The sequence below is a fragment of the Glycine soja genome, chromosome 9 (genome assembly GCF_004193775.1).
Source record: "Glycine soja cultivar W05 chromosome 9, ASM419377v2, whole genome shotgun sequence".
NCBI classification, from domain to species: domain Eukaryota; kingdom Viridiplantae; phylum Streptophyta; class Magnoliopsida; order Fabales; family Fabaceae; genus Glycine; species Glycine soja.
Window position 1 is genome coordinate 17,527,912 of NC_041010.1, and position 10,922 is coordinate 17,538,833.

The window sequence follows — 10,922 nt, forward strand, 5'->3', positions numbered from 1 at the left end:
CAATGAATTCAAAGCATGTATTACAAAATAAAATTCACATAAGTGTTTTGAGACATAAAATACATGTCATATATATGATTCATCCAGATAACGGTCAATGTATATGATGTTCTCCTTTGGGTGATACACCAATACACAACATACAAACATAATGATGCTAATAAAATTTTAACATTATTTGGCAATTAAATATGCACCAATTAGCAGTATCTATTTCTTTTGGGCATATAAATAAAACTAATGATACACACAAATCGCCCACAATTATATTCATTAATTATAAGAACAACTAATCAACCTTTGGGCGATCCATAAATGCCTTATAACAATGAATTTCAATTACCCATAAACCAATAATCATATAATTTAGCATCCATTATTCTATGAGTAATTGAAATAATCATTAAGTTGGAATTAAATAACCTTACAAATTTGGCCACTTTGGTGACTAACAAATTCAACATACGTTTAATTCCATTAATTTTATTCCAGGCCATAAAATAATATTTGTATTTATTTGTGTTTTTTTTTATTCAAACACGTTCAAGCAAATATGTAGCATATACATATATTTAATGCTACCAATAATTTTAAAACATTCACATTAATTTAATTACAGAACATAAACTTTCAATCCTTTAATCACGTTCAACAATAATTTTTTTTTCTTAAAAAAAAATATAAGTGGGATTGGAAATAGCAAACATAAGGTTGCAAATAACAATTTCCAAAATTTCTTATTCTTCCCCACAATAAAGGTACCTGGGCAGCTTTTCAAAGTTGGAATTAACAATAGGAGCGTAGCACTTTCTCCATAACATGAAACTTGCGGTTACCGTAATGGTATATGGCTTTCTCCAAAACGTAATAGGTATTTATTATTATTATTATTATTATATAATTTTCATCTCTAATTCCAATAAAAGACATGAATTGGAAGTCCAGCAAAGATCACTTTGACTTTCTTTCTCAAAAACAGAATTTAACAGTAATAAAATATTACCAATAAAACCTTATATGCAATGGAAAATAAAATCCATAAATTTCATAATTAGGGTTCATGCATAATTGAGAGAAATTAAATCATTCCTAAATTTCATAATTAGGGTTCATAGAAAAATTAAATCATTCTTGGAGAATTATAAATTTCATAGCACATGCTCTGATACCACATGTAAAAATTCTTAAGAGGTATCCTAGACTATCAATTATAGGAAATAACAGGATCTTGAAACCTATGATTCTCACAAACAATGAAAGCCCAATTACAATTTAGTCCTTAATCATTAATTATTTATTTATTAGTCTCTACTAAGTCATATGCCTCTCACGTGAGACATTAATTCTAACATTATCATCCCCAAACAAATGGCCAAGCAGAAGTTTCAAATAAAGAGATAAAGCGAGTACTTGAGAATATTGTTGTGTCATCAAGAAAAGATTGGGCTTTGAAGTTGGATGATGCTTTCTGGGCTTACAGGATTGCATTCAAGACTCCCATAGGCTTGTCACCATTTCAATTGGTCTATGGTAAAGCATGCCACCTATCGGTGGAGTTGGAGCACAAAGCCTATTGGGCCCTCAAGCTGCTAAAATTTGATGAAGTTGTAGTTAGAGAGAAGAGGAAGTTACAATTGTTGGAGTTAAAAGAAATAAGAATGAACACCTATACATCATCCAAAATTTATAAGCAGAAGATAAAGGCATATCATGACAAATAGCTATAGAGACAGAACTTTTAGCCAGTATAACAAGTCATGCTCTTCAATTCAAGACTCAAACTATTCCTAGGAAAGCTGAAGTCAAAGTGGTCAGGGTCGTTCGTGATCAAAGAAGTAAGACCCCATGGAGCTATGAAATCGATGGACCTTACGGCAAGCACCCCGAAGAAAAGATGGATCATCAATGAACAATGCTTAAAAATTTACAATGAAGGCCAGTTAGAAAGATTAACAAGTGCTGTCTGCCTGAATGATGCATAAAATGAAGAACAATGTCTAGCTAAAGACGATAAATTAAGCACTTACTGGGAGGCAACCTATTTTTATTGTAAAAAAACCTCGCTAAGCGTGCAGGTAATTCAAATTCTGGAGAAAATACCAATGGACGTTGCCCTTGGTGTGCTTAGCGACCACTTCTCACTAAGTCGCCATCCACCTCATCCCTAATAGACCCACATATGTAGATGCTCCAGTCCATCCACCAGGGCCATCAGATTATTGTTTAGGGTCTTGACAAACTCTCAGTCCACCTGGGGATGGATCCACCACTAATGACCCCAAAGGCCTTCATCCAACAGGTTGCTTGTTCAGGAGTCAAGTCCTCTACTGATGGAGGGTGAGCCCTCTAAGGTTAGAGATACACTAAAGTCGGATCTAGGGATGACATCATTGCAGATCTGGCGGCTAATTGGGACCCATGGACAGACTTGGGTTGAAGAAAGCAGAATTTTTTCTTTATTTTTATTTCTCCCAAATAATTGCATGGTATTTATGAAGTCATTATTGATAAGGCTTTCTCTAAAGCACTCAAACACTTTTGCAAATTTTTCATCATTCTTAGACTGTTAGAATAATTACATGAGGTGGAAATGATCAAGGTCTTGTTTCTTTTTATTTTCCAACCACTTAACAAAAAAGCCAACTTTTGATAAGAATTTATCTCTTGCACCTTATTTGAGCCAAAAATGATAATTATGGTTTTTTCAAAAAAAAAACCCTAAGTCATGTTATGCCCCTAATTTGGGGGAGGGTTAGGGTAAAGATTGTCTTAAGAAGGTAAAACAACACTTAATAAGGCACCCTCAAAAAGCTTTTAAGTCCAAAGTTTTCTTTCCAAAAAAAGAGAAGAAAAGAAGTAGAATGATAAGGGCATAAAATAAATAGGTGCTATAAGTATTGTTAGAACAATGAGAGGCTGAAAAACAAATAAGCATAGGTTGAATAAGTAGAAGTTTTTCTAAGATAAATGCTCTCTTATAACCTTAATTTTTGAAATCCCATAAAAACCATAATTTCTTTTATTAGTCAGGCCACATTACAAGCCCATAAAAGTCCTTAGTGATCCACAAAGTGTAAACATGATAACTTTAACTAAGATGAAGTGTAAAATTGGGAACATTAATTCTAGATCGTAGAATTTTAAACACTCATCCAAGACACTTGTGCGCAAAGAGAAACACTAAAGTCTTGTGAGAAAAAGTAAGACAAGCTGACCTGATTGGTTTTTTTACTAATCAATTCTATCTTAATGTTTGTTTATGCTTCCATTGCAAGATCATGGCAAATGCAAGAAGGTCCAACTAATGAAATTTGAAAAATTGTAGCTATTGAAAGTGTTGAAGCATTCATAGCCTCCTCTTATTTTTAATTTTGCTTGAGGCAAATTTTTAAATTCAGGGGATTTTGATAACTGTTAAATATGAGTTGTTTTTATAATCAAAATAACCTTAAAAATATTTATTTAGCATTTATTTATGCTTAATTATTAAGAATTGATGTTTTTCTTATTTATGACTTGCAGATATGAAAAGGAATGATTAAAAGCCAAAAAGATGAAAAAAAATAACAAAAACATGAAAAAGATAGATTTTGGCATTAGGTCAAGCCCAAGACGCGTGCGCGCTTAGCGCGAAAACACACATTGGTGCTAAGCGAGAAAAGGCGTGTTAAGTGCGAATATAGGCACCAGCACTAAGCAAGTAGCACAAACTTAGCGCGAATACAGGCACCCACGCTAAGCGAGTAATGCAGGCTTAGTACGAGTACGCAGACCCAAGTTCACTCCAGCAACTATAAAAAGAGGGTCAAGCCAAGAAGAAAAGACACACCAAGTCATAGAGTACTCTAATACATACCTAAAGCCTGAGAACTCTCTCTTAGAGAATTCTTTCTTCTCTTCCATTATTTTATATTCCCTTTTTTCCACCCCTTCTCCTTCATCAGTTCACTATATCCCTTTCAAGTATAAGACCCGTATGGCTATGAGAGGTTAAATCCTTAGTTAGGGTCTGACAGACCTAAAAAGTCAAAAAATGTATTGTATGCTCTATATCTATCAATGCAAACAGGTATTTTGTTTCCTGTTGTCCTTTCTCATTTTAATTTTATGTATCATTCATCCTTGCATCATTTTTAGGGGTTAAGTACTTGACAAAGGATAGTTCTTAATATAAATATAAAGAAGGTCTTATATGCATCAGTTTTAGGGATTAATCGCTTGACAAAGGATAATTTCTAATAGAACTAGAAGGAAGGAATATCTTAATAAAATCATTGTTAAACATAAAATGATTACATTATGCCCATGCATCAAAAGCAAACATCTAGAATTAGAGCTTCATACATTTTATCTATTGAGTCTTTGCAAAGACATTTGGGAGATAAATAGCTAAGATATGTTTGTCATCGTGAGACATCAGGGGCAAGTATTCTAATAGATATGGGTAGGAAAAATTCACCTAATTGATAGAGAAAAATCTAAAATAATACATCTTAGGCAAATAAAACATGTTAGGTCTTAACATTCTCATCTCATTGAATTCCCTATTATTTCTTTTGTTTTCTATTAATAGTTATTATTTTATATCCTGTTCTTTTAAACTCATCTTTTATACCTCATCTCATCTTCTATTTTTATAAATTGAAAATTATCCAACACAAGTACAAAACAAAGTCCTATGGAAATCTACACTCGGACTTTTGAGTCTTTACTACTTGAACATTTTGGTACACTTGTCAAACGATCAATAATGGATAAGTGCAAAATAACCTCTCTGGGTTTTTTGTGGTCTTTGGTGTGTTCGAACAGCAACCTTCAACCAACAATCACATTCAACAACAAACTTGTTAGCACCACTATTGGAGGAAGAGTTTCAATATGGCTACCACACTATCATTACTTCTTTTTCCATCGAAACAATCATGTGTCTCTCCACACCCATTTTTGATATGTTTGAATTTTCATAGGACTAGAAGAATGTTGCAAAAGAGTTTTGTATTTAGGAGAGGAGGAAGGTGGAGAAGAAGATATAAAGGAGGAAGGTAATCAATGTAACCTTTGGGGGAAGGGGTTCAATTGTCTAAAGAAAAGGAGAAAGAGCCTATTGTAAAAAAAAATTACAATGTCCAAAAAGGACAAAATGTTTCATAAGTTTTGGCATATATAATTCTACTTATTTAAGATATTTTTTTAACATCTGACCATGACCATTATATGACCGATCCGATGAGCAATCCAAGTTAGTTAGACCATTGGTTTACAGTTGAACTAGTGGGTCCAAATTTTAAAACTATGCTAGTAACATAAGAGATGAACTTTAATTTGAATTAACGTGATTAATATGTAGTGCACTTCAATTAGAATTTTCTCAAAAAGATGGTAAAAAAGTAGAAAGGATAGAGAGAGAGAGAGAGAGAGATGAACCAGTTTCATGGAGACAATATGTGTCTATACTTTAGTCACGAGGTTCCATGTTCATACTTCAGCTTCCATGCAATTGAACAAACGATAAAAACAAGGGTATAGAGCAAGTAACAAGAACCCTCTAATATTCTTGTGTAATCGGTTTTTGATTTTTGAAGGCCATAAAAGCCATTCTAAGAAGTACAAGAAATGAACTAAACTATTGCTGATGCACTAGTTTGGCGGGGCTGTTGTGGATGATATTTTTGTGTGTTTGAAGCCCCAATTAAACGTTTTTATGGATAAGGTTCCCCTTAGGAAAAGCCGAAACTAAACTTGGTCAGAGTGAGTCACCGTATACATACTTCTTCAATGGGTGATGCTAGGCAATTGCTTTTCACACCCAATGTTTTCTCTTATACATCCAACATTTTTCTTTTTCCAAAATTACCCCTGACATTTTTAATCCATATGGACCCATCCGTATGGGCCCATATGAATTTTATGAATTAATTTAAAATCAATGGCCCATGCAAGATTCAAACCTATGACTTTGTTATTAACATGACGTTCTAACCAATTGAATTAATAGATCAATTATGTTATAAAATAATTAATATCGTTATATATAACACTAAAATTTTTAATGTATATTTAATGCACATTTAAATTTACATAAGAAATTTTATGACAATTAATTTTCATACATTAATTTCTAATGTATATTTAATACACATGTAAACTTACATAATAAATTTTATGACAACTAATTTTGGTGCATTAAATATATTAGAACAAAATTAATTGTCACAATTTATTTTTATTAATTTACATGTCCATTATGTATACATTGAAAATTTTAGTGTTATATATGATGACATTAATTATTTTATAACATAATTTATCTATTAACTCAATTGGTTAAAATATTGTATTAATAACCTAAAAGTCACAAGTTTTTGCAAGTACAGATTATGAATCCCTAAGTTTGTTAGGGGTAATTTTGAAAAAAATAAAAAGTACTAGTGCACAAGTAATTTACTGGATGCGCAAAGCAATTCCCGTGATGCTATTCTCACTGTAATTTTTGCTCTTGCCACCTAACTTGGAAACATGTTTCCAAAAAATACACTAACAAAAATAAATTTCCACAATATAAAACAACTAATTTTATAAGAAACTACACAAAATAACTTGATTGTAATGAAATTTTAAATGCTTTTCAACTTCTAATTATTTTAAAAAGTTGAAACACAGGCATAGAAAACATTTTATAAATGATCATTTTACAAAAAAATGATTCTTGTTATGAAAAAAAATTGTTACAAACGGGCCTTTAGTTTATTTGCATCGTCAACTTTCAAGGTCAAACCAGTCATTAGACATGCAAACTTGTTCACCTTTATACCTCTCAACAAACACACCGAACTTGTTTACATCTACAAGCTTCATGCAGATAAGATTTTATTGCATTTAGCCACAAATTTTATTATAAATAGCAACAGTTCTCTGATGCAATATACATGATTATTTAACTTGGTCTAATGATAAATTGTATTAATTATGTCTCTAAAGTATGAAAATAAAGCTCATTCAGTAGCCAATCCACAGCTCCACACAAGTTCATGACAACCCTTTCAAAGCTTCAACTTGATAGCAGTTTGAACATCCTTATCACCTCGGCCACTGAAGTTAACCACAACCTTGGCTCCATTAGGAAGGGTTGGACACACTTTCTCTAGATATGCCAATGCATGAGATGTTTCCAGAGCTGGAATTATGCCTTCAAGTCGTGAAACTCTCTTAAAAGCTACACATACAAAAAATCCAAAAATAAGATACACAAACAATATCTGATACAAGAGAAGCATTTACATCTAACCACAAAGAAGAGTATAATATAACCATTTCCTTAAATGCAATATGATGGAAAATGGCAAGATGTGGTGGATACAATGGAATTATGTGTTAGCACTTTTTTACTACCCCATTTATAATATTCCCACCAGTACCTATATATGCTTTATATGATAACAAAATTCATATCAGGAAGCACACACGCGTCTAGGAGTTAAGAGATAAGTAGTGAGATTACATTAAAGTGGAAGTTGTATGTTTGCAACATTGATTGGTACCAATTGATACCAACATAGAGCAACATGAAACTCCTAGAAATTAGGGTTATTTTTGCTTGCTGAAAATAGGTTTACAGTTTAGTCCCGGTAAAAGTTTTCAACAAGTGATTGATGTTAGACAAGTGACCTCAGTTATATTAAGAAGGGGGGATTAAATTAAGATACAAAAACTATTCCTCAATTAAAATTTTCACTCTCTTTTTGGATTAACAATGCACCCTTAATATGAATTTACTCAAAAGAAAATTCAAAATAAATTTCTTCAAAGCAAAAGATAAATAGCAATAAATAAAAGAAGTTTAAGGAAAGAGAGAAATGCAAACTTAATTTAATTGGTTCGATCACTTCTCATGCTTACGTCCAGTTCTTAAGCAACTCACTTGAGATTTTTCACTCTTTTTGTAAAACTCTTTTTACAAAGTCTAAACCACATAGGGATAATTCTTTCCTTGTGTTCAAGAATCCTTATAATTTAAAAGACCCTCGGTCTCTTAAACAATTTCCTTTGAATAAGAAGAAGAAGAAGTTTCTCTCTTTAAGAGAAAGATATTACAATTGAAGATCAATCAAGATTTCTTATTGAATATGCAAGTGTTAGACCAAAGAATCTTTTTTGAGACGATAAGACATTTCAGTTAAAAAAAACTCTCAAAAAATTTGTGTCCCAAGTCACCTTTATATAGGCCTTTGATGATCATTCAAAATTATTTGAAAAGATGTGATTGTTGGAAGTTATTTTAAAAAATTTCTCACTGGTAATCGATTACCAAAATGGTGTAATCGATTACACAGTTGTTTTTTGAAGAGTTGTAACTCTTCACATTTGAAATTTGAATTTTAACTCCAGTAATCGATTACATACACTCTGTAATCGATTACAGAATTTGAAATTTAAATTCAAATTTCTAAAAGTTGTTTTAAAACATTCAAAAACTTATGGTAATCAATTAGAAGCCTTGTGTAATCGATTATAAGCTTTCAAAATTATTAAAAACATTTTAAAACATTTCAGTAAGCATTTTGGCCACTGGTAATCGATTACTAGAGAGTAAATATCTCTTTTAAAAGCTTTTGAGAAAAACCTTTGGCCATAACTTATGCATCATCAATTTGGAAACTTCTTTCTAAGACTCTAGAGACTAACTTCATCATTTATCTTGGATTTCTTGGAGTCTTATTTTGGATCAAACTTGAGAAGCACGTTTCTTTGACATCATCAAAACATCATGATATCTTTGCTTCTACAATTGAGATGAGAGTTATCATAGTGTACACCAATGCAAAGGAGAGAGAGAAAAACAAATCACAACTGAAATTCAAAACCTATGCAATTTCCATTTTCCACTTTATACTAAAACTACTTTTTATGTAATTGTGTATGTCTATTTGTGTGTTAAATAAAGCAACAAGCTCAAGGTAGTCCTACCTTCCAATGCTTCTTCATATGTGATGCTATGATATTCAGCACGCCCTAAATCTTTCATAAAGCTATGTTTCGAACCCACACCAAGGTAGTCCAAGCTACACACAATTTGGATGTTGTTGAAAACATAATTACACAATCAGAACAAGTAGAATTGTAATGACCAAAACAAATGATATAACAAATTATCAGTCAGATGAATTACCCTGCACTAATTGAGTGAGGCTCAACTATTTCTCCATCATCATCTTGCAGCAGGTAGCTCATAGCTCCATGTAAAACCCCAACTTCTCCCTTTGTTAACGTTGTCGCGTGCTTGCCACTGTCCAGGCCAAATCCAACAGCCTCCATGCCAATTAGCCTAACATCTTTGTCATCAACAAATTCATTAAAAAGTCCCATGGCGTTTGAACCTCCACCAACACATGCAATCCGTCTGGTTTCCCTCCCCACTTTTCCAAAGCTTGCTTTCTAGTCTCCTTGCCAATCACAGCATGAAACTCTCTTACCATCATAGGATATGGATGCGGCCTAGCAACATAACACAAAATATAATGAGTTGTCCCCACATTAGTTACCCAGTCCCTTATAGCCTCTGATGTCGCATCCTTCAATGTAGTAGTCCCAGAATGGAAGGGTCTCGCCTATATTACAAGATTATCCTATTAGATAGACCAACGTGTAGACCATTTTTTCAAATGAAGACAGATATTTAAATTCAATATAACAAGATTTGAACACACATGGGGTCGCATCACAACACTTTGTCCAATGTAGAGAAAGAGCATACAATTCCCAAATTAACAAAGTAATAAATAAATCCAAGTGTTTTTTCATATAAATCAATCAACACTTAATCTTTTGATGCTACAATTAGTCACATAGAGCTAATTGTATTAACACAATGTTGAATTTTATCTTTTTTCATTTGCTTATGGAGTGAATAGGCAATTTAGTCCCTGAGATTGTATCCATTTTGCATATTAGTCCCTAACTTAATATTAAATTCAAAATAGTCCTTATCTTTGCATAAGTGTTGTAAAATAGTCCTTCCGTTAAATTTTAAAATAACGCCGTTAGTGAGGTCAATTTTAGTGCCACGTGGACTATCCGACGTGGAACTAAAGGATGACGTGGCATGACACGTGGACGTGTCTCTTAAAAGATGTCACGTCATTTAATGATAACAAAACAAGTAAATAGCCAATTTAGTCCCTGACTTTGTACCCATGTTGCATATTAGTCCCTAACTTAATGAAAAATTCAAAATAGTCCTTATCTTTTGCATAAGTGTTGCAAAATAGTCCCTAACTTAAAAGATGCCAGAAATCATGCTTAAAGTGTCCATGCATTGCAAAGGTTGTGTCTTGCACAATTTTTGGCGGCGCAGATTCCTCCTTGGATTCCTTGTCATCTTTTGATTCCTCTGGTTTTTTCTCTTCTTCTTTCTTTTCTTCTTCATTTGTTTTTTTCTCCTCCACTTTGTTTTCCTCTGGTTTTTTCTCTTCCTATTCAAAACACAAAAAAAAAAATCAAAACCCAAAATGATACATCGATGGTAATTGAAGAAAAAAAAAGAGGAAAAGAGAATGGTTATGCAGACCTCGCCCATTGGTGTTGACGGCTACAGAAATAAGGTTGTTGCTTTGGATTTTTGGTTCTTTTTATTTGTGCAAATGTGTGTGGGTTCTTTTTCATATATATGCCTCAATTGGTTCAGAACCATCAAATTTGAAGAAGCCACTCATTCTATCATCATCAAATGACGTGGCACTAAAATTGACCTCACTAACAACGTTACTTTAAAATTTAACGGAAGGACTATTTTGCAATACTTATGCAAAAGATAGGGACTATTTTGAATTTTTCATTAAGTTAGGGACTAATATGCAACAGGGGTACAAAGTTAGGGACTAAATTGCCTATTTACTCGTTTTGTTATCATCAAATGACGTGGCATC

General features: G+C 32.6%; 1 long non-coding RNA gene and 1 pseudogene across 1 annotated transcript; both read right to left on the minus strand.

Annotated features, from left to right (window-relative positions):
* Positions 1 to 1,226: 1,226 nt before the first annotated feature.
* Positions 1,227 to 5,680, minus strand: LOC114367394. Its single transcript, XR_003657179.1, has 2 exons — positions 5,425 to 5,680; positions 1,227 to 1,589 (listed from the first exon to the last, which is right to left on the minus strand). It is a non-coding gene; the product is annotated as an uncharacterized LOC114367394 (long non-coding RNA).
* A 1,360-nt stretch (positions 5,681 to 7,040) lies between these two features.
* On the minus strand, positions 7,041 to 10,573 carry LOC114368226 (annotated as a pseudogene).
* Positions 10,574 to 10,922: the final 349 nt, after the last annotated feature.